At 41.2% G+C, this 25,050-nt stretch overlaps 1 long non-coding RNA gene across 2 annotated transcripts in view; it reads right to left on the reverse strand.

Annotated features, from left to right (window-relative positions):
- Window positions 1-1,703: 1,703 nt before the first annotated feature.
- Window positions 1,704-25,050, reverse strand: part of LOC103006566 (uncharacterized) — a 33,344-nt gene continuing 9,997 nt past the window's right edge. For both annotated transcript variants that reach the window (XR_009007156.1, XR_009007157.1), the window contains 3 exons: window positions 13,430-13,648; window positions 8,929-9,068; window positions 1,704-1,928 (listed from right to left, as the gene is read on the reverse strand). This is a non-coding gene — a long non-coding RNA (uncharacterized LOC103006566). The remainder of the gene's footprint in view (window positions 1,929-8,928; window positions 9,069-13,429; window positions 13,649-25,050) is intronic.

The following is a 25,050-nucleotide window of genomic DNA, read 5'->3' on the forward strand; positions in this document are numbered from 1 at the left end:
TGAGGTGATACCTCATTGTAGTTTTGATTTGCATTTCTCTAATGATTAGTGACAACAAGACAAATATTATTCTCTGTTCTGCAACTTTTTATCTGTGTATGAATGGAAGAGAGTTATACCTTTAAAGGTCAGAGCCTTGAGAATGGGTTATCCTGTATATTTTAGGCTATAGGCAACATTCTTAACTAGTAGCAAAAGCAATAGAATACAAAGGTTAAAGTAAAAGAAACCGAACCAATGTGGAGTCAGATCTGTTCTTCCCTATTACATGGCCACAGTGACTGGCTAAGGAATGGACATGTGATGCAATCAGAGCCAGTGAGACACAATGTCTAGACTTTTACTGGGACTGTGAGAAAGAGAAACTCTCTTTTGGCCAACTGGATTTAGAGAGCTGAGAGTATAAGCTTAGAGCTGTTAACAGCCATCTTGCCACCTCACAGGGAAACCACATCTGAGAAGAAAACAGCATATTAGAGAAAAAGAACTGGGAACTGTCGAGAGAAATTGGACCCTTGACATTGGATGTCATCAACTGAACATTGGTATGTTGGTATACCAATGTTGGTAAATTGGATGGTATCAACTGAACATCTCTTTCATGACACACTAAAATCTAGTTCCTGTTCTGGACTTCTCTTTCTTTTTTTTTATTAATTTTTATTGGAGTATAGTTGCTTTACTGGACTTTTCAATTCTGTGAGCCAAAACACACTCACACACACACACACACACACACACACACACACACAAAAAGACATACCTTTTACTGTTTAAGCCAGTTTAAGTTGGATTTTCTGTCACTTATAACACATCCTTCTTTTTTTTAACTTTATTTATTTATTTTTGGCTACATTGGGTCTTCATTGCTACACACGGGCTTTCTCTAGTTGTGGTGAGCGGGGGCTACTCTTCGTTGCGGTGTGTGGGCTTCTCATTGCAGTGGCTTCTCTTGTTGCAGAGCACGGGCTCTAGGAGCATGGTCTTCAGTAGTTGTGGCATTCAGGCTCAGTAGTTGTGGCTCACGGGCTTAGTTGCTCCGTGGCATGTGGGATCTTCCTGGACCAGGGCTCAAACCCATGTCCCCTGCGTTGGCAGGCAGATTCTTAACCACTGCGCCACCAGGGAAGTCCCTAATACATCTTTCTTAGAAGCATGTTTTTCACCAGTAAAAGGAGGATAGTACCTGCTACTGGGCTTTGGTGGGGTCTGAGTATTTTGGGAAGCATAAAGCCTATTCACCTATAAAGTATTATTCCTAATTGTTCTTTTCTGCTCCTGCCTGAGTTCCTCGCATACTAATACTTTTGAACATAAAACATAATGCTATACCAAAAGAACATTTCCATTACCAAATATGCCTGTTCTCTGTTCAGGGACTTCTGATCCCATCTGTTCCACAGAATTTTTCATATCATAGAATTCTTTGAAACCAGATCAGCAAAGTTCTGTTTCAATGAACCGTTTGTTCCCTAGGCCATGAAAATAGCTTCTGCAAATAAGATCCTATGTCAAAAATGATGTTTCTGAAAACATTTTACCTGTGATATATGCCAACACGCTTTGGAAATGAAATTGCCTAGTAAATTTGTTGCTGATGTTTAGTAAATTTTCATTACTGCTAATTAGTTAAAGTCTAAGTTCTTTCTGGTTTCTTGATCTTGGGACGTGCTGCTCAAAAAAGACACAGCCATGTGGGAAACTGACAATGAAAGCCCTTTGGTCTTTATTCAAACAGCAGAAGATTTTCTTTTCAATAATCAACTGCTCATTTTACTTTGGTACTTCTCTTTTTCCCTCATTTCTGCTTCTCCTTTTTTTCCATGACTCTTAATCCAGCTTTGAAATTTGATTCTTTGATTTGATCCATCTGCAATATTTATTCCTCAAAGCCATCATAAATGCCTTTGCAGAAATTCATCTGATGCCTGTGAACATAAGAAGACAGAGAGATATTAGAAGACGAGAAGATATTAGATGACAGGGAGATTTTAAAAATTAGCGAATAGAAACAATATTTTGGTATGTGAATTCTAGCTCAATAAAGCTGTTTATTAAACAGGAAAAAAAAAGCAATGAGTTAATACTGACCCTGTCCCCCAAAGAACCAATACACAATCACATACTGCTTCTCCCCAGAAGAAATCTGTGTCTGGGGTTCACCAGCATGAAGGATGGTGACATTCTTCTCTCGGTATCCAAATAAAACCCAGCAAACCCTCCTTCAAGTGTTACCAGTGAGGCATGTGGACTCACAGTGAGCGGATTGAACTGATAAAGGCATTTTATCTACCAGGATTTAAATGTGCCCTTTAAAGACTAAAATCAATTCCAGTGTCCCTCTTTATACTCTGGTGGTACCCATGTATACACAGCAAACCAGCCATTAGGAAAGAAGCTTTGCATCTTTCCACATAATCCAAAATGATGGCAAATTATGATGTGGTAATTAAATCAAAACCTTACATAAGAAGAAAATATCTATGGACTGAATATATTCAAAGCTACCTTCTTTTTAATTTTATTTTCCACTTTTTATGTTTTATCCCACTTTGCCAGTGTTCTCTCCTTGTAATTCATTCTCTAGCTAGGCTGATCTTACTGCTACTTAGAATGGCAGATATGACAGTAAAAAGATGATGTCACCCTTTAGCCAAATTGCACTATTATTACAGAATCCCTTATACTCTCAGTCATTTATCTCTGCCAACATGCTCCACGGGAAGGTTTTCCAGGGCAGATGTGAGCTCCCTCGGCAACAAAAGTGGTGGAGAGTGCACATTCATTTTAAAATCCTGAGAGGCAGAATTTAGTAAATCTTGAGATTTGGGAAATGTATTGTGAAAAGGAGACATCTAATGGCCTTAAATCTGTCCTGATTGAAAACCTCAAAGAATCTTGAGTTTGAAACAATCCCCCAATTTTTTCTCCTTACAGAAATATTTTCATCTAAAAGCATGCTTTTGACCCATGAAAATATTGTGCAGACTAGTCTCTTTTGTAAATATATGCGTAGATGCTAAGAAATGATTTTACATTTTAGTTGTCATTTGATTAGGAGTTGGGCAAAAATTAGTAAAGGATAACTATGCAAGTTTCCATCAAGTGCACAAAAACAGCTCAAGATCAAATGCAGGCATTAGAGATAAAGGAAGGACTTTTTGAAGAGGAAAGCAAGCAATCAGAGAAATGGTATAAAACAGAAAAAACAACCCAGGAAATGAGAGTAAAAAGAGAACCCAGAATAAATTGGGTTCATTTGAAGGATACTTTCCCCCATATCTGCTCTTCCTCTTTTCTTCCCCAATTCTTTGGAGTGGTAGGTAACTTTTTAAAATACATTTTCTGTTTCCTCTTGTCTTATTAAAATATAATACACACACACAGCAAAAATTCCAATAGTATCAATACAAAAAGGGATACAAGGAATGGGAAATCTCTCTTCCATTCCTGACCCCAGCTCCCTAGTATCTGCCTCTCTGTCACCTCAAGAAGGCAAATACTGTTGCCCCCTTCCTGAATCTCTTTATTTGTGTGTGTACCATGGACCCCTTAGCTCTCTGCTGAAGACTATGGATGCCCTTCTCAGAATAATGTTTGAAAGTAGGTAAAATGAAGTACAGAGGATTACAAAGGAAACCAATTACATTGAAATATGATTCTACCCAGGAAGGCCTTAGGGATCCCTGGGCTGTAGGATAAGAGCCTCTGCTCTTACGGTTCTTGTGCATGTGCAATCATGTACATGTCCGTATCTATCCTTTCCCACAAATGGCATTGGGCCTTCTGCAGTGGGTGCTGCTGGAGCTCTGCCCAGATCCCCTGTACAGCCAGTGCATCCATTTTCCGGCTGCTGTGAGTGTTGGCGGTTAATGGTTCACAGCTGCCCCCTTCTACAGGGAATCGTCCTCCCCACACCCACACTGTGGCATGCCCAGCCAACACCGGGGTACCAATGGTTGGCTGACTCCTAGTGCAATCCAAGCTCCAGAGCTCCACGTGGGATCAGGCTAAAGATGATATCCATTAAGACCATCCCCTTAGGGCTTCCCTGGTGGTGCAGTGGTTAAGAATCCACCTGCCAATGCAGGGAACATGGGTTCGAGCCCTGGTCCGGGAAGATCCCACATGCCGCGGAGCAACTAAGCCCGTGCGCCACAACTACTGAGCCTGTGCTCTAGAGCCCACGAGCCACAACTACTGAGCCTATGTGCCACAACTACTGAAGCCCGCTTGCCTAGAGCCCATGCTCCGCAACAAGAGAAGCCACCACAATGAGAAGCCTGCGCACTGCAACGAAGAGTAGCCCCTGCTCGCCGCAACTAGAGAAAACCCGTGCACAGCAACAAAGACCCAATGCAGCCAAAAATAAATTTATTTATTTGTTTGTTTGTTTATTTTTTTTACACACACACACACTGTATTTTATTTTTACAAGAGATAAATAGACTGACACCAAGCATTGTACATGGATGACCACAACAAAAGCAACAATGATTGCAATTACCAAACATGAAACACACTCATACTATGTCATAATATTGACATTCAGTCCAGTAATCCTCCACTGTAACAGCTCCTTTACTTTGCAGTGAAAATTGATTTGTATGTTCTTTGCCTCTGAGTCCTTGTGGGATTTTTTTTTTAATTCAGACAGAAAGTCACAAAAATTATACTCATCCTCATCAGTTCACTCAGTCCCATGTAATTAATTATTTTTTAGCTTGATCTTTTGTTAGCACTTTTATGAGTTCATCAGTTTTTCATTAGAGTTCTGAAAATGCTTATTCATTCAGTTCAGCAGAGAAGCCTGCGCACCGCAACGAAGAGTAGCCCCTGCTCGCTGCAACTAGAGAAAACCCGTGCACAGCAACAAAGACCCAATGCAGCCAAAAATAAATTTATTTATTTGTTTGTTTGTTTATTTTTTTTAAAAAAAAGACCATCCCCTTAGCTTTTTCCCCTGCACTACCCCACCCCTCGTGCCCCTGGGAGCAATCCCCCCTAAAAGCCCAGGAATCCCTGTCTGTCTCTGCTTTCAGAAATCCTGACTCAAAGCACTCATTCACCATCCCTTACCTTGACTTTTATATTTATCGATTTTTTGCTTTTTTAAAAAATATATATATATATTTATTTGTTTGTTTGTTTATTTGGCTGCGCACTCAGGATCTTCGTTGCAGTGTGTGGGATCTAGTTCCCTGACCAGGGATCAAACCCGGTCCCCCTGCATTGGGAGCATGGAGTGTTAACCACTGGACCACCAGGGAAGTCTCATATGGATTTTTTTTTCCATATCGATTTTTTTGAAAGACATTCCATACCTGTATACATGGATCTGTATACATGGATTCTTTTAACAGCCACATACTAATCCATTCAATGGATTTACCATAATTAATTTAGCATACTTCTAGCACAGTCATTTCCAATAGTTCCTCTCTGAGAACTTAAAAATCTAATTTTTACATGTTTAAATGTAGTTACTGACTTACCACATTTTTAAGCACAAACGGTCCACGACTTAGGATTTTTCAACTTTACCATGGTGAGCAAGAGATACACCATTCAGTAGAAACTGTATTGGAAGTTTTGAATTTTGATCTTTTCCGGGGCTAGAGATATACGGCCCGATGCTCTCTAGTGATGCTGGGCAGCGGCAGCAAGCTCAGTGCCCAGTCAGCCCCTGATCACGATCAGTACACTTACAACCATGCTGTACCCATAAGCCCATTCTGTTCTTCACTTTCAGTGCAGTATTCAATAAATTACATGAGATATTTAACACTTTATTATAAGACAGATTAGAAGATTTTGCCCGACTACAGGCTAATGTTAAGTGTTCTGAGCACCTTTGAGGTAGGCTAGGCTAAGCTGTGCTGTTGAAAATGCATTTTCAACAAACGATATTTTCAACATAACCCCATTGTAAGTTGAGGAAGAGCCGTATCTAATTAGTTGCTGAGGAGTCTTTCTTCGACTTCATTAGCCACAAAACTTTAGAACCTTGCTATCTTTTTGGAAGAAAGCTTTATTCTCAAAGCAATTTATATTTCAATTTGACAAACTGTAGAGACTCCGTTAGCTCCTAACCCTTGCATCTCTCAACCCCACCCCCACCCCCACAGCACCAGCCTCTAGCACCAGATCAAGGAACACTCTCCGTTCTAAACAGGAGAAAAAACAGGCCCCGCAAATGCGTCACTTGGACCCGCGAATCTTTGGACCTCAGTGCTTACCTCCCCACCAGCAAGAGGAGTAGATGCTTCTCTGGAATCTGGTAAGAAACTGCTGGATCCCCGTGCTCTCACACACCACCCCACCAAGGAACCTGTTCCCAAAGACAGCACAGCCTAATCCCCCAGGGGGAAGAGAAGCGGTTCCTCTCTGCCCTCCCATTGAAAGGTGGTTCCCCTCCCCCTTCCCAGGGTAGCACTTGGGGGCGTTTATTTGAGGCTGACCCTCACCTTTCAAACAGCCTTCCCAGGCGTAGGAATTTCCCCCAAGGTAAATTCCCCTTCCCCAGGACAGAAACCAGAACTCACTCTTCCCGCCCAGCAGCTGCTCATAGTGTGCAGGATGGTAAACCCAGAATAGAGCAACGCAAGGAAGCAGGCGCTGCTCAAAATGCTAGTTCTGATCAGAATGGAAGAGAGCCCTGAAGATCCCCAGGTGGGCAGTGGCAGTAGGGTCTCTGCTGGGTTCGTTCAATGGGGTAAGTTCTGTTGCTCACATCTAAGAATTAAGACTGATAATTTAATTCACGTTTGTTTTTCTTTCCCTCAGAGGCTCCCCTCACCTCCAACCGTGAAAAGATGCTTGGTTTCACTCAAAATCAGAGAAATGCAAAACAAATCAAGGGAATATTGTTTTCTACCTACCAGATTGACAAAGATGAAAAAGTTCAATGACCTATCGATACCTTGGTGTGAACATGGGAAAACGTGCTGCCAGTGGGAGAATAAACCAGTACAACCTTTACAAAGAGAACTGGGCTATGAGCTATCAAGTGTGAATGCAAAACCCTTGACCCAGCAATGTCACCAACAGGAATTTATCTAATAGAGGCAAGCAAACTTTTTCTTTACAGGAACAAGTAGTAAGTAGTTTAGGCCTCCAGGCCAGGTATCACTGCTGCAATTACTCAGCTCTGCTGCTGTAGTTTGAAAGCAGCCAACAGACATTATGTAAACAAGTGGGCATGGCTGTGTTGCAATAAAACTTTATTTAAAAAAACAAATGGCACATTGAATTTGGCCCGCAGGTTATAGATTGCCAAGCCCTTATAGGTACCCTTGAACAAAAAACAAAAACATATATACTGGGGCTTCCCTGGTGGCGCAGTGGTTGAGAATCTGCCTGCCAGTGCAGGGCACACGGGTTCGAGCCCTGGTCTGGGAAGATCCCACATGCCGCGGAGCAACTAGGCCTGTGAGCCACAACTACTGAGCCTGCACATCTGGAGCCTGTGCTCCGCAACAAGAGAGGCCGCGACAGTGAGAGGCCCACGCACCCCGATGAAGAGTGGCCCCCGCTTGCTGCAACTACAGAAAGCCCTTGCACAGAAACGAAGACCCAACACAGCCAAAAATAAATTAATTAATTAATTAATTTTTTTTAAAAAACATATATACTGTATTCTTCATAGCAATAGCCTAAGAATGGAAACCACCTTGATGTCCATCAAGAGAGGACTAGATAAGTAAATTATAGCATAGCCATTCAACAGAATACTTGCAGCCACTAAAAAGAAGGAGGCAGCTCTATGTGCACTGATAAGGATTAATATCCAAAATTTATCAGATTTTTTAATAAATTAAAACAAAATTTTTTTTACAATTCTTTGCATTGGGTTTATTGGATAACACCATATTGAATATCTTTAATCCCAGAATCTGCTTATTCTTTTTTTTTAATGGAAATATAGTTGCTGTACAATATTATACAAGTCACAGGTGTACAATATAGTGATTCACAATTTTTAAAGGTTATACTCCATTTATAGTTATTATAAAATATTGGCTATATTCCCCATGTTGTACAATATATCCTTGTCACTTATTTTATACCTAATAGTTTGTACCTCTTACTCCCCTACCCCCATGTTGCCCTTCCCCTTCAAATTTTTTAAAATGCAAGGTGGAGAGCAGGGTAGAATATAATTCCATTTTTTGTAAAAATTATATATATAATTAATATTTACACACATATATATTTGCTTATCCAGGCGTAGCACATATCTGATGGACACAAATGAGATTGGGGAGGGAAACTAGATGGCTGGGGGACAGGAGCATGAGGGAGACCTTTTCTCACCGTATGCCCTTTTGTGCCCTTTGAATTTTATACCATGTGCTTTACCAATAAAGAACAAATAAATGCAATTTAACTTTTTTTAATGCATATACTTTTTTAGTAGTGTTCTGGATCACCAAGTATAAACAGGAAAATAAAGCAGGGCTCTGGACAGCAGACCTAGCTATTTCCAAAGTCCCCTCCCGTGCCCAGAGGCTGCATGGTGTCCATCAAAGAGCATCACAGAGGGAATCAGGAGACTCGGCTTCAAGTCCAGCCTCTGTTACCAACCCTCTGTGCTGCCCTGGACCAGTCACCTCATCTCTCTGATCATCCCTTTCCTCTTTGGTAAAATGGAGGCAATAGTACTTTTGAGCTATGTGATATAAAATAATGTTATTGTTATTGGGGAAATCTATTAATGTCTCTGGGTCTCTTTCCTAATCTACAAAATCAGAAAGTTGGATAAAATGAGACTTTAACTCTCAAATACATTATTCTGTTAATAAACAAAGTTGTCATTTACAAGAATTCAGGCAGAGTCATGAGCTTGGCAAACAAATGAGGATCTCTTTTTGCTTATCTCAAGAGAGTGACCTCCAAGTTCAAAAAGAAAATAAGATATATGTTTACACTTAGAGATCCAGGAGGTGGGAAAGGGCTGCCTTCTTCCAAGGATACCACCTCTTCTTTCCTTGGCCCAGCTAACCCAGCGGTTGTCAGCCAGGCAACTTCATTTTTTTTTTTAGCTGTCACTGGGTACAGAACAAGCTCTGTTGGAAAAAAAAAAAAATTAGGAAATGTCACTCACAAAGAGGGATGGATACATTAACAATGTCAAATAATAGACTCATGAGGGCTGACAAAGAAATGGAGGGGCCATGCAGGGAGGGCCCCCTGCCCCATCCTGACTTCTGGCCTTTGCTAAGAGCTATCATTTGTATTGTTTCAGGAACTCCAGGGAGATGACAGGGTGGTGATAAGGAAGAGCAGCATTGCAGTATCCTCCTATTTCTGAGAATTTCTGGTTATTGTTAAACAAAAGTTTGGAGAAGTTAAACTGACAGGAAATAACACACGTGTTGAGTTATAAGGTGGCAAATGTTGTGAAATCTGTCTTCAGAAAAGTTCAGCTGGACGAGAGTGTGCTGATGTGATAAGGAGCAGAGCTCCCAACACCATCTCAGCTGGTGGAAGACTCTTTTCCTTTCCTTCTTCATTTCCGTGGGCTTGGGATAACCACCCAGCCACTCTGAAAAGAATGTTGCAAAGGCTCTTCATGTCCCTGGCTTCAAAGAACGTTTTACTCTTGAATAAACCATGTTTGTCCTCTCAATCTTAGAACGAAGGCAGCCAATCCAATCTAAGACATTTTAACAAATCACAGACTCTCCCTGGACATGCAGAGAGCATGGTGGGGATACACATCCAAAAATGATGGGCTGAGACAAGAGAGAAGGGATGTGGGCCTTAAAGCTGCAGAGGAAAAAGAGGGTGGGATTTCAAATGTGAATTAAAGGATTACACTTTCTCTATGAGAGGTGGGAGGAAATAGTTATTACCTAAATGATGCAGGACATAAGGGTTTGTTAAAAAATTTTGGTAGACTATGGGACAAGCAGAAATAGGATGGAACAAATGAACCTATCTATGAAACAGAAACAGACTCACAGACACAGAGAATGGACTTGTGGTTGCCAAGGGGGAGGGGGTGGGGGAGGGATGGACTGAGAGTTTAGGTTAGTAGATGCAAAAACTCTTACATATAGAATGGATAAACAGCTAGGTCCTACTGTATAGCACAGGGAACTCTATTCAATATCCTGTGATAAACCATCATGGAAAAGAATATATAAAAGAATGTATATGTGTGTATAACTGAGTCACTTTGGTGTACAGCAGATATTAACACAATATTGTAAATCAACTATACTTCTGAGAATTCCCTGGTGGTCCAGTGGTTAGGACTCAGCACTCTCACTGCTGCAGCCCAGGTTCGATCCCCGGTCGGGATCCCACAAGCTACACTGCACGACCAAATTTTAAAAAAAACCAAAAAACTATACTTCAATAAAAAATAATTAAATAATTTTCTAAAAAATTTTTTAAAAAGAGATCAGGGGCTTCCCTGGTGGCGCAGTGGTTGAGAGTCTGCCTGCCGGTGCGGGGGACACGGGTTCGAGCCCTGGTCTGGGAGGATCCCACATGCCGTGGAGCAACTGGGCCCGTGAGCCACAATTGCTGAGCCTGCGCGTCTGGAGCCTATGCTCCACAACAAGAGAGGCCACGATAGTGAGGGGCCCGCGCACCGCGATGAAGAGTGGCCCCCGCTTGCCGCAGCTGGGGAGGGCCCTCGCGCAGAAACGAAGACCCAACACAGCCATAAATAAATAAATAAATAAATAAAAATTAAAAAAAAAAGATCAGCAAGGGAGGAGGAAGGGGGGCTTTCCTGGTGGCACAGTGGTTAAGAATCCACCTGCCAATGCAGGGGACACAGGTTCGAGCCCTGGTCTGGGAAGATACCACATGCTGCGGAGCAACTAAGCCCATGTGCCACAACTACTGAGCCTGTGCTCTAGGGCCCACGAGCCACAACTACTGAGCCCGCGTGCTACAGCTACTGAAGCCCGTGCGCCTAGAGCCCGTGCTCCACAACAAGGGAAGCCACTGCAATGAAAAGCCCACGCACTGCAACGAAGAGTAGCCCCCGCTCACCGCAACTAGAGAAATCCCAAGCGCAGCAAGGGAGACCCAACAGAGCCAAAAATAAATAAATTAAATTAAATTAAATTAAAAAGAGAGAAGGAAGGGTGGGAGGGAAGGATGGAAGGAAAGAAGAAGATAGATATATACCTATGCTCAGAAAATGTACTAGGTAGAAATATATCAATGTATTAATAACAGGGAGTGAAACTATGGGAGATTTTTTCTACTTATGGATTATCTGTGTTTTTTACAATGACTATACATTAGTTTCTATTCACTTGTAGGTAATGATATCATGCAAATGAGAACTAGTTATTTCTGGTGAACCAAGTATATTTACAAGTACTTTAAGTAGTTTTCATGGAGCTCAAAAAAAAAGAAAGGAAGAAAGAAATAGGATGGAAAAGAGAAAAGAAATCAGAGTTTGGAGCAGAGAAAGGTTTGTTGCAAAGGCCAAGCAAGGAGAACAGGTGGCTGTGGATTTGTCATTTAGCTGATGTATTACAATGAGCGTATAATGAGGCTCAAGGTCTATGGGAAGTGGAATTTTCCACTCTCTTGGGCCTAGTTGGTTCTAACCAGTTTTTATAATATCCTCAACAGCTGTGTCATTCTTTTAATGGTTATGCCCTGCCCTCTTCTTTCCTGTCTCATAGGGGAGCCATAAGAGACAGTAGCAGTAGAGCTGCCACAATCCCCAAAGGGATAACAGGAAGGAGAGCTTGCCTGAAGCTAGAAATGTTACCAAACTCAGGTTCAGCTGCTCAACACTTGAAAGCCAAGTGTTGGTTGGAAAGAAAAGGAAAGGTCACTTTATTCAGGAGGCCAGCAACCTGCAGAGAAGGTGGATTCACGTCCAAAAACCAACTCAGAAGATTCTGCTTGACCAAGAAATTTTGTAAAGGGAGAAAGAGAAGTCAATCATTTGGGGAGGGGTCAGAGTCTTCCACTGTGTGCAGACTTTCTTCTGATTGGTTGGTGGTGAGGTAATAGGGCGGTGTTCCAGGAATCTTGTGCTTAGCGTGAAGTTGCCATCCTCCACCTGAGTGGCAGCCTTAGTTCCTGCAGACCTCAAAGGTATTGTTTATGTATCTTCTTTGAGGAGGAACTAGAATGCTGCCCCAAGGCTGCACTATTGTTTCTTGATTGTTCCTTCTTTGTTTCTGCATTCCCTTCCCTGATAAGCAAGTTTGAATCCGCCCTTTGGAACTCAAGGAAGGTCAAGAAAGTTGAATGAAGCCTATTTCCTACAAAGAAGAAACAGGAGGACTTGGAAAGGATTTGTACCAGGAGGGCCCCACAGGGTCCTGCTCCATTTCAGAAAGAGAGAGAGTTGTACAGAGCGGGCCACCTAGACAAGAGCAACGACATTCTGCTGAGGGACACAGTGGCCTCTGGCAACCTCACGGGAAGGAAATGAATGCCCTGACCCCATGTACCTCTCTCCCTCCCTCCCATCTCCTGAAGAAAGCCAGAAAACATAGTCTTTGATGTAATCCATGCAGGACAACCTCACAGGGCAGGGACCAGTATGGAGAAAGGTGGAAAATAGATCTAAAGGGGCACAATGAAGAAATTCAACCCCCCTTTGCCCAGCCAAACAACTTCAGATTCTATCCCATGTGTAGGAAAGGCAGATAATTTAAGAAAAAGCTATAAGGAATTTTGAAACATTTTTCTTTCTTCCTGAATGTGAGTTTAAATCACGAGTTGCTAAGCTAAAATCTCCACTCTAAACCCTACAAAGCATAGATTACAATAATGCCAACCCAATAAAAAGCCATTTAATAAAGATCAGAAATGTTGAATAACTCAGTTCTTTGTAAACCCGAGTGCCCTACTATAAACTTTCAAGTGTTACAGGTGACCTTTTGAGATTATACAGGAGTTGTAAGAACAAGGCAAGTAAAGGAATGATAATAGGGGCAGATACATAGTTCATGGAACATTTCTTCTATTTTCCATCTTCCATCTCTGACAAGGAGAAAGATTATCGGACAAAAAATAGTAGAACAAGCATTCAGTTGAGAGACCTAAAAATCCAAACTGGTAAGGAGAGTCTAAGACAGCACCTGGATTCACTGCCTCAGTGTAAACCTTCTGGTCCTGACAAACTACATCCCAGCCTACTACTGGAAGAACTTGGCGATAAAATGAGCTACTGTTTGTTATCTCAAAAGAATCTTAGAAACTGGGTCAGGGATGGATGACACAATTCTCAGACAGGTTATCAAACACAATTCTGAACACAGAAAGAGGGACGGAGAGCACTTAAACATGCCTAGGAGTCAGGAAGGGCAAGTCAAGATTTAATAAGTTCACAGCACTTCCTTTCTTATCCATACTCTGCCAGATTAGTAGATCAGAGAAAGCTGTCGACACTCTGCTTCATCATTTGAGCTCAGCATTTGACAGAGACCCTCACCTTGTGAACAAGATGGAGGAATGTGGCCCAGAGATCACAAAGACAGATGCTAATTATGAATCAGTATCAGCCCAGAGTCTGTGTTGCCACGGAATTCTGTCTTCAGCCTGGACCTGCTCATTGAGTAATAGCTGAGTGTACAGCTGACTTGCTTTTCTTCTTCTTCGACAGCTGGAGAGGTAGCCAAATATCTTGAATGGAAGAGCGTGGACCCAAAGCCTATAACAAACCAAATTTAACAATAAAAATCCTAATTGGAATAAATGCAAAACCCTACACTTACATTTTTGGATGCATAAGAACAGAATCAGAAAAACATGACTAGGCTTCCAATTAAACACAGTGGGTTTTACTTCTTGCTTTTATTTCTTCTCTCTTCCAGAAGCTACCAAAATGACAACAGATAATTTATAATAAAATTAAAAATCACAAAAACAAAGAGAATTAGAGAGGAGAAATAGAGAAGAGGAGATGTAAGCAATAATTTGAAAGATGGAAAGCCAATAGTAACTGGTTTGGCAAAACCCACCACCAAAGTGCTTGCAAAGAGGGATGCCGATGAGAATGAAGCCAGTTCAGCTCTAAGAGCCCTGGAAAGGCCTAGGACCAGGAGGCCCAGTACTGCAGAAGGGAGTGGTGAAGCCCAGAGTGGGAAGTAGAAGTATGTGAACACATGAATAGAATGAGCTGCTTCATGAGAGTGTGTTTCCATTCTCTGAAGAGGTTCAAGCAGAATTTAGACAACCGCTAATCAAATATATTGTAAAAGTGGGAACTCCCTGGCAGTCCAGTGGTTAGGACTCTGTGCTCTCACTGTCAAGGGCCTGGGTTCAATCCCTGGTTGGGGAACTAAGATCCCCCAAGCTGCACTGTGTGGCCAAAAAATATATATATTCTTTCTTTTTTTTTTTTTTGATTCAAGCTTTGGGTAGAACTTGCCTCCAATGACCTTTAAGTCCCATCACCTCTGAAATCCTGTGATTCTAATCCTGTGTAGACAGGATTCCAACAGATTTTGGTAACTTCTGCATGTAGTTCCCATAAGAGTCCTAGAGGTGGCACTGTGGCATAAGATGAGACTCAGCAATGGCTACTACCCGATTCTCCTGGGCTTATACTATTGTATATGGTAACAAGTAATAACTAGAATGTTTCTGAATTTTAAAAAATCAGAAACCTGAACTCATAGGTTCAGAACACCTAGGTACAATAGTTCTAGTGACGCATGAGCCTTTGTGTGCATTAGTTTGTCACCCTTCTTAGCTCCGGCCTTCTGCCTTATTCGTATCTCAGCTGTGACACTTCTCTTCACCATATTCGTCATTCTAGGACAGCAAAACAAGTCATACACCAAAGCAACTGCTCCTTCTCATCCCAAGTGTCCTGCCTCATTATGTGTACCCTTTACCTCAGGGCTCCTGGGAGTGTGGGGCTCTACAAGTTTTATCTCCCTTGATTTAAAAAATGAGAAAAACAAAACAAAAACCTTATTTTTTCAGTACAAGTTTAGGCCAGTATCGCAGTATGATTGTCTCTGATCCTCTTCCCATTTCCACAGCTAAAGATTTATGCTCTGCTTCTTAAAAGCTAATTACTTAACATCTAGCTCTTCCTGACAAATTTTGTCACTCATCAAAACTATAAAGTTTGGTTTCTTTATTTCTTTTATCTGCTTCAGATTTATAAAGTCCATGGGTAATTTCTGCTCCTCACCAAGGAATATCTCCATCAACTCCATAGATTCAGAAAACTCTGCTCCTACATTCACATCTCAATTCCAGGAAACTTAACATTTGGAATCTATAAAACTGTCAAATCCACTAACTTTTGGCATAACTGGCCTCTTCCAACCCACTGATGGGGGAGGGGGAAGGTTAAATGCTGTTAGTCCAACCAAAAACCCAGACTGCCTTTTTTAATGTTGGGTCTAGTCTAGCTGATAAAAAATTGTGAGTTGAGTGGGAAAAAAAAAAATCCATACTTATTTTTTGTTATCTTCACTAGTTTGTTGTATTTTTTAGATTCCACATATAAGGGATGGGGTAGGGGATTAAGAGGTACAAACTATTATGTATAAAATAAGCTACAACACGAGAAATATACCCAATATTTTATAATAACTATAAATGTAGTATAACCTTTAAAAATAATCACTATATTGTATACCTGTAAATTATATAATATTGTACACCAAATATATTTCAATTAATAAAAAAGATATGTGATCACCAAATGCAAAAAAAAAAAAAAAAAACACACATACTCATTCTTTTAGTGACTAACTTTTCAATGGTAATGGCATCCTTGCCCCTTATTCCAAGTATGTGTCCTAACTGCCTTGGTCCTTTATAGGCTCAGGCCCTCAATATCTGATTGACTTCGGTTGTTTTGTTTGTTTTCTCAAGTGTCCTTTCTACTAATTTGATCTGAACCAAAGAATATGATGTAGTAGCTCACAACATTTTCCAAGTGCCCTAATTCTTATACCAACTTTTTAGACTTGATCTTTCTCTCCTTCTCTAGAGAGAACAGAAATAATTTATTTCCTATTTAGAGCAATTAGTAAGCACTTACAGAAACATCGTTGAATTGCTTGTCTCACAAAAGGAAGGGTAGCACCTGGCTAGTTAGTCCTCCAACTAAATCATTTCTATGGTTTCAAAAATATTCTTAGCGTTGCCAACATCATTTGTGCAAGTGAGTACCCATTCCACCTCCATATCACAAAATGGAAAACTTTCAAAGGAGTACTATGCATTGGGGCATACACGTTTGTTTTAAATTTCTTACTATGTTCATAGTACATACTTAAACCCTTAAGTGGCTTACAAAAGAGGAGTGCTCTAGTGATCCTTGTAATCTACTGCTATGAGGCAAATTACAGAGTGTGTTGAAAAGCGAAGAATTTAAACTTTGTGGATTCAGATTCAAATTCAGACTTTGAGCCCCCATTTGAGCCAAATTCATTAATGCTGTGTTAAAACTGTGTGCTGGGAGACCCTAAGGATGAAACAAACCAGCGTCTCCTTGCGTAATTCAGGCATTTTAAATATAGCTGTGGTGCTGAGCCAATGAGAGTCTGTCACAACTCAGCCAAGGAAAAGCCACTATACTTCAAACTCCCAGTTTGGGCTTTTTGTTTATAACAGCCCCTCCCAACTTTCCCTCTCCTCTATAAGAGAGTTCCCTCTCCTTTGCTTTAGGGGACTTGCACGTGGTTCACCATAGCTGTGTGTCCTGAATTGCAATTCTTTTCTGCTTCTGAATAAATCCATTTTTTTGGTTAAATAAATAAATAAATAAATATAGCTGTGGCTTGCGTCACACCAGGATGAGGGAGAAGCTTCTAAAGCTGATGAAAGAGCTGCTCAAGGAAACATAAAATGTCTCAGTTTCAAAGGCCAAAAAAAAAAAAAATCAACAACTTGAGCCTATACTTGCTTCAAGAAAATCTGCAGTGAAAATTAAAACAAACAACAGCTTAACAGATGCTCCAGAATTAGTTTTTCATTAGGGCACATGGAGGGTTGTTAGGTCTCTCTAAAAGTCTACTCAAAAAGGCCTACAAAGATTTCCCCAACTTGTGACTGTTCTGGTGTTTGCCTCTGAGGTTTATAGTAAAAATAAGGCTAGAAGTATGAAGATAAGAACTTTGACTAGGGTTCTATGAGATTATATCATGTGAAGTGTAATTTTATATAGTATTTTATTGTGTTGGCCTCCTTGGTCAATTTATAAACAATTTGGAAAGCTTAATACTGTACAAATACATTTCTTTGGGTCACTTCTCTAAAAAGAAATCAAGCCCCAAAGTAAGAGTATCACCTCCCTATTTTACTTTTGTTTCTATGAGAAGCCAAGATTCAGCTTGCTTCACTTCCATTTACAGAAACATTTCCATGTTCACACCCATCACAGGAAGGATTTGACTGGGCTTCTCTGGTGGCCCAGTGGTTGAGAATCCGCCTGCCAATGCAGGGGACACGGGTTCGATCCCTGGTCTGGGAAGATCCCACATGCCGCAGAGCAACTAAGCCCATGTGCCACAACTACTGAGCCTGTGCTCTACAGCCCGTGAGCCACAACTACTGAGCCCACGTGCCACAACTACTGAAGCCCACGCACCTAGAGCCCATGCTCCACAATGAGAGAAGCCACCGCAGTGAGAAGCCTGCACCACAAAGAAGAGTAGCCCCCTCTAGCTGCAACTAGAGGAAGCCCCCGCGCAGCAACAAAGACCCAACACAGCCAAAAATAAATAAATAAATTTATTTAAAAAAAAAAAAAGAAGGACTTGACTTATGAATTGTGCATAAAGTTAAAACATACAAAGAGTGCCAGAATGCCTGTGTGTGTTAGGTTTTTTGGTGTCAAGGCAACTTCGAGTGCTAGGGGATTTACTGCATGTTACACACGGGATTAAGAAAAACAGGAATCTGGGCTACAATGGCCAGGCATCGTGGGGCCCAGTCGAGCAGGACAGCAGGTGCTACAGGGCATGGGAGGCAGTTCTCAGAACTAAAAGGCACCAATGCAGCAGCAGTGACGAGGGCCCCAGGTTGCCAGGCTGACTCCTGGGCAGCTGTGTTCACTGACTCTCCAACCTTACGGTGACTCAGCAACTCTCTTTCTCCGTTTGTCCAGCTTAACTGCTGTCATCCAACCACCTCACTCTGAATATCTTTCCTCTACCTCGTGGCTTACATTACTCATGACTTCTGCTAGTTCACGGTTCTACGTCCTCTTGGCATCTATGTACTGCCCTCCATGGCTGGGGGGAACCCAGGTCTGCTTCTGTTACCAATTGCTTGTCTCCTTCCCTTTATTGCCAGCACAGATTCTTGAGAGACAAAACTTGCTTGGTTTAGCTAACAACTATAGGCCACCTTATAGGTCTCTAGCCCAGTGGTTCTCAAATGTGGGTATGAAATCACCAAGAAGGTTTATTAAAACACAGATTGCTCAGCACCACCCCCAGAGTTTTCTGATTCAGTAGATCTCTAAATCTCTAGTGGGATCCAATAATTTGCATTTCTAACAGATCCCCAGGTGATTCTGATGCTTCTGATCTAGAGATAACACTTTGAAAGTCCCTGCTGTAGCTATAGGTTGATGGTCCTGGAAAAAGATGCCCTTCAGCTGTAGGTAGGGAGATAAGTGATATGATTTAGAACATGGCCACCTATAAATAAGGGCCTTACCACTGCCAGTTTCCTCAGCAATAGACTTTGGACAGAAAACTTTTAATATGGCTTGTGGATAGGCAAGCACACTCTCTGACATTTTCCCTGTCCACTCCTTTTTCTTTTTTTCTTTTTTTTCTGACAAAGCAAGAGACTTTATTGGGAAAGGGCGCACGGGTGGAGGGTCCACTCTTTTTCTAAGTGAGGTTCTACCGCATTCATTGAATGCCTCCTATGTGCCACACCTTCAATGTTTTACCCTGGAGATACAAAACCAGGTCATTTTAACTTATAATAACCAAGGACTCAGCTAAATCATTTTAATAACGTAAAAACCAAGATAAATGTTTGGGTTCCCTTTTGAATATAAAGACACATCAAAAGAAAACTACAATAGCGCAAAGAACTCTACTCGGTACTCTGTAATGGCCTATATGGGAAAAGAATCTAAAAAAAGAGTGGAGATGTGTAAATGTATAACTGATTCACTTTGCTGTACACCTGAAACTAACACAACATTGTAAATCGACTATACTCCAATAAAAATTAATAAAAAAAGAAAACTACAGAAATTCCAGCGTCTCCATTCCAATCATACTGTGATAGAAACAAAAGAGTAAAAGGTGCAAAAGCAGAAAAGCACATTCAAAAAAATAATTAAGTTGAAAGAATTAGTTACAAATGACTCACAGTAAAACCAAAGTATATTATGATAAAAACAAACTAGGCTCTGTGTTCTCAAAACCCAGCTGCACGCAGTCAGGTAAGTACATCTGAAGAGGAGGTGTTCAGCAGATCTGCTAGAGGCAGGAAAAAGCCAGATATATACAAGTTTTAGAAAAGGTCACATTTAACCAACCTGTAAAGTGGGTGCTGTGAAGAATAGTTTGTACTGTTTTTCCTTGACAGGAGAACCCCAGAAGATAAGGCAACAAACCTACCTCTTTCCCTAGTCATTCCAGGTTGCAGGGACCTCCCTTCCTTTTTCTAGCTTTTTTGCAGCACTCACTGCCTAAATTAACCGTGGATTGTGTTGTGTTATATCGTCCTCTAGCGGTTTCAAAAATTTCTCATCTCCCTTTTTTAAGGGTAGTATTTATCACAGGGCCACACAAACACACGGTGCTTAACAAATGTCTATTAAATGGACTAAAATGAGTGACAGAGATCCTACAAAACAATTGCAACCAGATAAGATGACCTATCTCAGCTTCCCGGGGAGAATGAGTACTCTCCCAGGCAGAAGTATTTCAGGCTCAGGTTACTTATGCCATCACTGACTTTCCTTTAAAATAGATGATACAGGGACTTTTCTGGTGGTGCAGTGGTTAAGGCACGGCTCTCCCAATGCAGGGGGCCGGGGTTTAATCCCCGGTCAGGGAACTAGATCTCACATGCATGCCGCAACTAAGAGTTCACATTCCACAACGAAGGAGCCTGCCTACTGCAACTAAGACCCAGCATAACCAAAATCAATAAAAATATGTTTTTAAAAAATAAATAAATAATAAAGTAGATAATGCAGTACAGTTTGCCACTGCCTCTTGTACAGTTTCAAGAAAATCCAATGTAACTTTGGAAAGTACGATAGCCTGAGAGCGCAAAAATTCCAAAAATGATAACTACAAGTTTTCTATTGATAAGAACAAATACAGGGGCTTCCCTGGTGGCGCAGTGGTTGAGAGTCTGCCTGCCGATGCAGGGGCATGGGTTCGAGCCCTGGTCTGGGAGGATCCCACATGCCGCGGAGCAGCTGGGCCCGTGAGCCACAATTACTGAGCCTGCGCGTCTGGAGCCTGTGCTCCGCAACAAGAGAGGCCGCGATAGTGAGAGGCCCGCGCACCGCGATGAAGAGTGGCCCCCGCTTGCCACAACTAGAGAAAGCCCTCGCACAGAAACAAAGACCCAACACAGCCATAAATAAATAAATAAATAAATAATTAAAAAAAAAAAAAAAGTCCACTCACAAATATTTATAGGACAGTTTTAGAACAAATACAGGGTCTTCCCTGGTGGCGCAGTGGTTAAGAATCCGTCTGCCAATGCAGGGGACACAGGTTTGAGCCCTGGTCCGGGAAGATCCCACATGCCGTGGAGCAACTAAGCCCATGTGCCACAGCTACTGAAGCCTGTGCGCCTAGAGCCCGTGCTCCGCAACAAGAGAAGCCACCACAGTGAAAAGCCCAAGCACCTCAAAGAAGAGTAGGCCCCGCTCGCCACAACTGGAGAAAGCCCGCGCGCAGCAGAGAAGACCCAACACAGCCATAAATAAAAAATAAATAAAGTTTTAAAAAAAAAGAACAACTACAACAAGTGTTTGAAGCTGGTCTCTACTGCAGAATATTGTGACCAAAAGGCACTTCGGAGTGAGCCTTCACCTCTCAGTCGTGTTCGAATAACACCTCACTGAATAAGGAAACTATGTAAGTTTATAGCTCATTAATAGTTTTTTTTTTTTTACCCAGCAAAATGAATTTGTTTGGAAATAGCAGAGGAATTGCAATTTGTGATGTGCAAACCATAGGCAAGTCCCTCCTTAATCTTTCTTTTGTGTCAGCTTGATACATTGTGTGTTTGGGTTTTGATTTTTCTATTTATTTATTTATGTATTTATTATTTATTTATTTATTTATTTATGGCTGTGTTGGGTCTTTGTTGCTGAGCGGGGGCTTCTCTTCATTGTAGTGCTCGGGCTTCTCGTTGCGGTGGCTTCTCTTGTTGCAGAGCACGGGCTCTAGGCGCGCAGGCTTCAGTAGTTGTGGCACGCGGCTCTAGAGCACAGGCTCAGTAGTTGTGGCTCACGGGCCTAGTTGCTCAGCAGCATGTGGGATCTTCCCAGACCAGGGCTCAAACCCGGGTCCCCTGCATTGGCAGGTGGATTCTTAACCACTGCGTCACCAGGGAAGTCTGGTTTTGATTTTTCTTTTTTCTTTATGTATCTATTCACCATTCAGTAGGTGCTTATTGTTCTGCTATGTGCAAGGCACCCTGATGTCAGTTTGGGGAGGAGCTGGAGATGCAAATGAGATACACCCTTGCTTTCAAACTGCTTACCCTGTAGAGAGAAAGCAGAATACACACAGAGAGTGAGAGAAAGGGAGTTTAAGGAGTTCAAGAAAGGACAAGTCTCTTCTGAAATAATTCTTTTTAAATGTATGGCACCTGTCTTTCACTCCTGATTGAAGACGGCTCAACAGCAAACAAACCACAGCAAATCAATAATGACCAAGAGCTGATACCATCGTCTATATTGAAACTGTGACTAAAGACAAAAGATCCCATTCCTGTTCTTCAGATAACAAAAACACCACTGGATTTCAACCCACGAAAAAGTATTCACTCAGAAATTTCTGGCTTTAAATTACCTTACCAGGTACCAATGGAAAAAAAAAAAAAAATAGCTAAGATATTGACTCTGCCCTGAGAGAATTTATCACATAGTGGGGAAACCTGCTTAGGATTAGCAATCCCACGAGGTATCAGAGCTGAGATCCTCTGAATGACTCTCCACTTAAAGCTCAGCTATTTTTTTTTGTTTTTCTATCAAAATAATTTATAGGGTTTCCCTGGTGGCGCAGTGGTTGAGAATCTGCCTGGCAATGCAGGAGACACGGGTTCGACCCCTGGTCTGGGAAGATCCCACATGCCGCGGAGCAGCGGGGCCCATCAGCCACAATTACTGAGCTTGCACGTCTGGAGCCTGTGCTCCGCAACAGGAGAGGCCGCGATAGTGAGAGGCCCACGCACCGCGATGAAGAGTGGCCCCCGCTTGCCACAACTAGAGAAAGCCCTCACAAAGAAACAAAGACCCAACACAGCCATAAATAATAAATAAAATAAAATAAAATAAATAAAAATTAAAATAATAATAATAATAATTTATAAACATCCGGGTGTTAGTATTGGGATTGGGTTTTTTTTTTTAAGTCTTATCTTCTTCGCTGGAAGAAAATACTGCAAAACATTTGTTGACAAAGGAATGGTATGTACAGAATAAAACAAATCCTACAACTCAGTTTAAAAATACAAATTGCCCAATCAAAAATTGGGTGAAGGGCTTCCCTGGTGGCGCAGTGGTTGAGAATCTGCCTGCTAATGCAGGAGACACGGGTTCGAGCCCTGGTCTGGGAAGATCCCACATGCCACGGAGCAGCTGGGCCCGTGAGCCACAGCTGCTGAGCCTGCGCGTCTGGAGCCTGTGCCCCGCAACGGGAGGGGCCGCGATAGTGAAAGGCCCGCGCACCGCGATGAAGAGCGGTCCCCGCACCGCGATGAAGAGTGGCCCCCACTTGCCGCAACTAGAGAAAGCCCTCGCACGAACCGAAGACCCAGCACAGCCAAAAATAAATAAATAAATAAATAAATAAATAAATAAATAAATAAATAAATAATTTTAAAAAAAAAATTGGGTGAAATACTCAGACACTTCTCAAAAGAAGACAGAGAAATGGCCAATAAGCATATGAAAAAGTGCTCAACTTCTTATTAGTCTTCAGGGAAATGTAAATTAAATGAGATATCACTATACACCTATCAGAAAGGCTTAAAATTGAATGATTAATACCACCAAACACGGTGAGGATGTGGAGCAACCAGAACTCATACATTGCTGGTAGGCCTGTAAAACGATACAGCTACTTTGGAATAAAGTGCGGAATGTTCTTAGTAAACCGGAACATACACCTACTCTGTGACTCAGCAATTCTACTCCCGAGAAAAAAGAAGACACCTGTCTACACAAAGACTTGTACAAGAATGTTCCAAGCAGTTTTATTCATAATGTACCAATACTGGAACAACCCAGATATCCATCAATAAGAGAATGAATAAACTTTGTTAATTCATACACTGAAAAGTACCAAAACACACAACAAGAAAAAATAATAGGCTACCGATATATGTGGCAACCATGATGAATCTTAAAAACATTATGCTGAGTGAAGAAGCCTTACTCAAAAGAGAACACGTTGCAGGATTCCATTTATGTGAAGTTCTAGAATAGAGCTACTAATCTACTCTATGGTGGAAAAAAAAGAAAGTAGTTGTTTCCTCTGTTAGGTGGCGGTGCAGACTGTTTGAGAAGGGACATGAAGGAACTTTGTGGGGTGATGGTAATAGGCCGTATCTTGATAGCGGTTTGGGTTACAAACACATACGTATTTGTCAAAACTTAGCAAATGTACCATTAATACGTGTGCATTTCATTGTTCATAAATTTTATATCAAAAGACAAAATTGGTAAGCAAATATTGAACTTAAGTTAATAATATACATGCTGAAGTATTTAGGAGAAGTGTGTTGATGTCTGCAATTGACCTTGAAATGCAGCTAAAAATATAATAGAGCAAATGGGTAGGTGAACAAACACGTGACAAAACAAGCATAGTGTAAGTTAATAGCAGAACCTAGGTCTCAGACATGTGGGTATTCGTTGTAAAATTCTTTCAACTTTGCTGTCTGTATGTAAATTTTTATAATAAAAAGTTGGAAAGGACAAAAATAATTTTAAATACTTTTTAAAAGTAGAACATTATGGTATAAACATTGATTATAATAAACACATGAAATAAGTATATCTATGTAAATTTTTTAAAATAAATTTATTTATTTATTTATTTATTTTTGGCTGCATTGGGTCTTTGTTGTTGGGTCTTAGTTATTGCACGAGGGTTTTCTCTAGTTGCAGCAAGCGGGGGCTACTCTTCATTGCAGTGCGCGGGCTTCTCATTGCGGTGGCTTCTCTTGTCGCAGAACTTGGGCTCTAGGTGCGTGGGCTTCAGAAGTTGTGGCACGTGGGCTCAGTAGTTGTGGCTCACGGGCTCTAGAGTGCAGGCTCAATAGTTGTGGCGCACAGGCTTAGTTGCTCTGCGGCATGTGGGATCTTCCCGGACCAGGGCTCAAACCCGTGTCCCCTACATTGGCAAGCAGATTCTCAACCACTGCATCACCAGGGAAGTCCCTACGTAAATATTTTAAAAAGACAATTGTAGTCAGGATTGGTATCATCATAGTCTACCTTTAAAAAACCTGTCATTATTTCATACTGGTCCATATTTCTTCACTGTCTGCATATTTATCTTTTTAAATGACTGTGTAATAACGCACCAAAATTACTACGCCAAAATCAACTTAACTCTTCCCTTATGATAGGCATTCATGATAGAAGAGGCCATAGGAAAAGACCCTAGAATGAAGGCCAGTCATCCCAATCCTTCTCTTCCCATCTCTGCCGGTTACTTTTTTGTGTGTGTGTGTATAGAATTTTATTTTATTTTTTTATTGAAGTATAGTTGATTTACAATGTTGTGTTAGTTTCAGGTGTACAGCAAAGTGATTCAGTTATATATATATATATATATATATATATATATATATATACACATACATACATATATATATTCTTTTTCAGATTCTTTTTCCTTATAGGTTATTACAAAA

Source organism: Balaenoptera acutorostrata, chromosome 2 (assembly GCF_949987535.1).
Source record: "Balaenoptera acutorostrata chromosome 2, mBalAcu1.1, whole genome shotgun sequence".
Lineage (NCBI taxonomy): Eukaryota > Metazoa > Chordata > Mammalia > Artiodactyla > Balaenopteridae > Balaenoptera > Balaenoptera acutorostrata.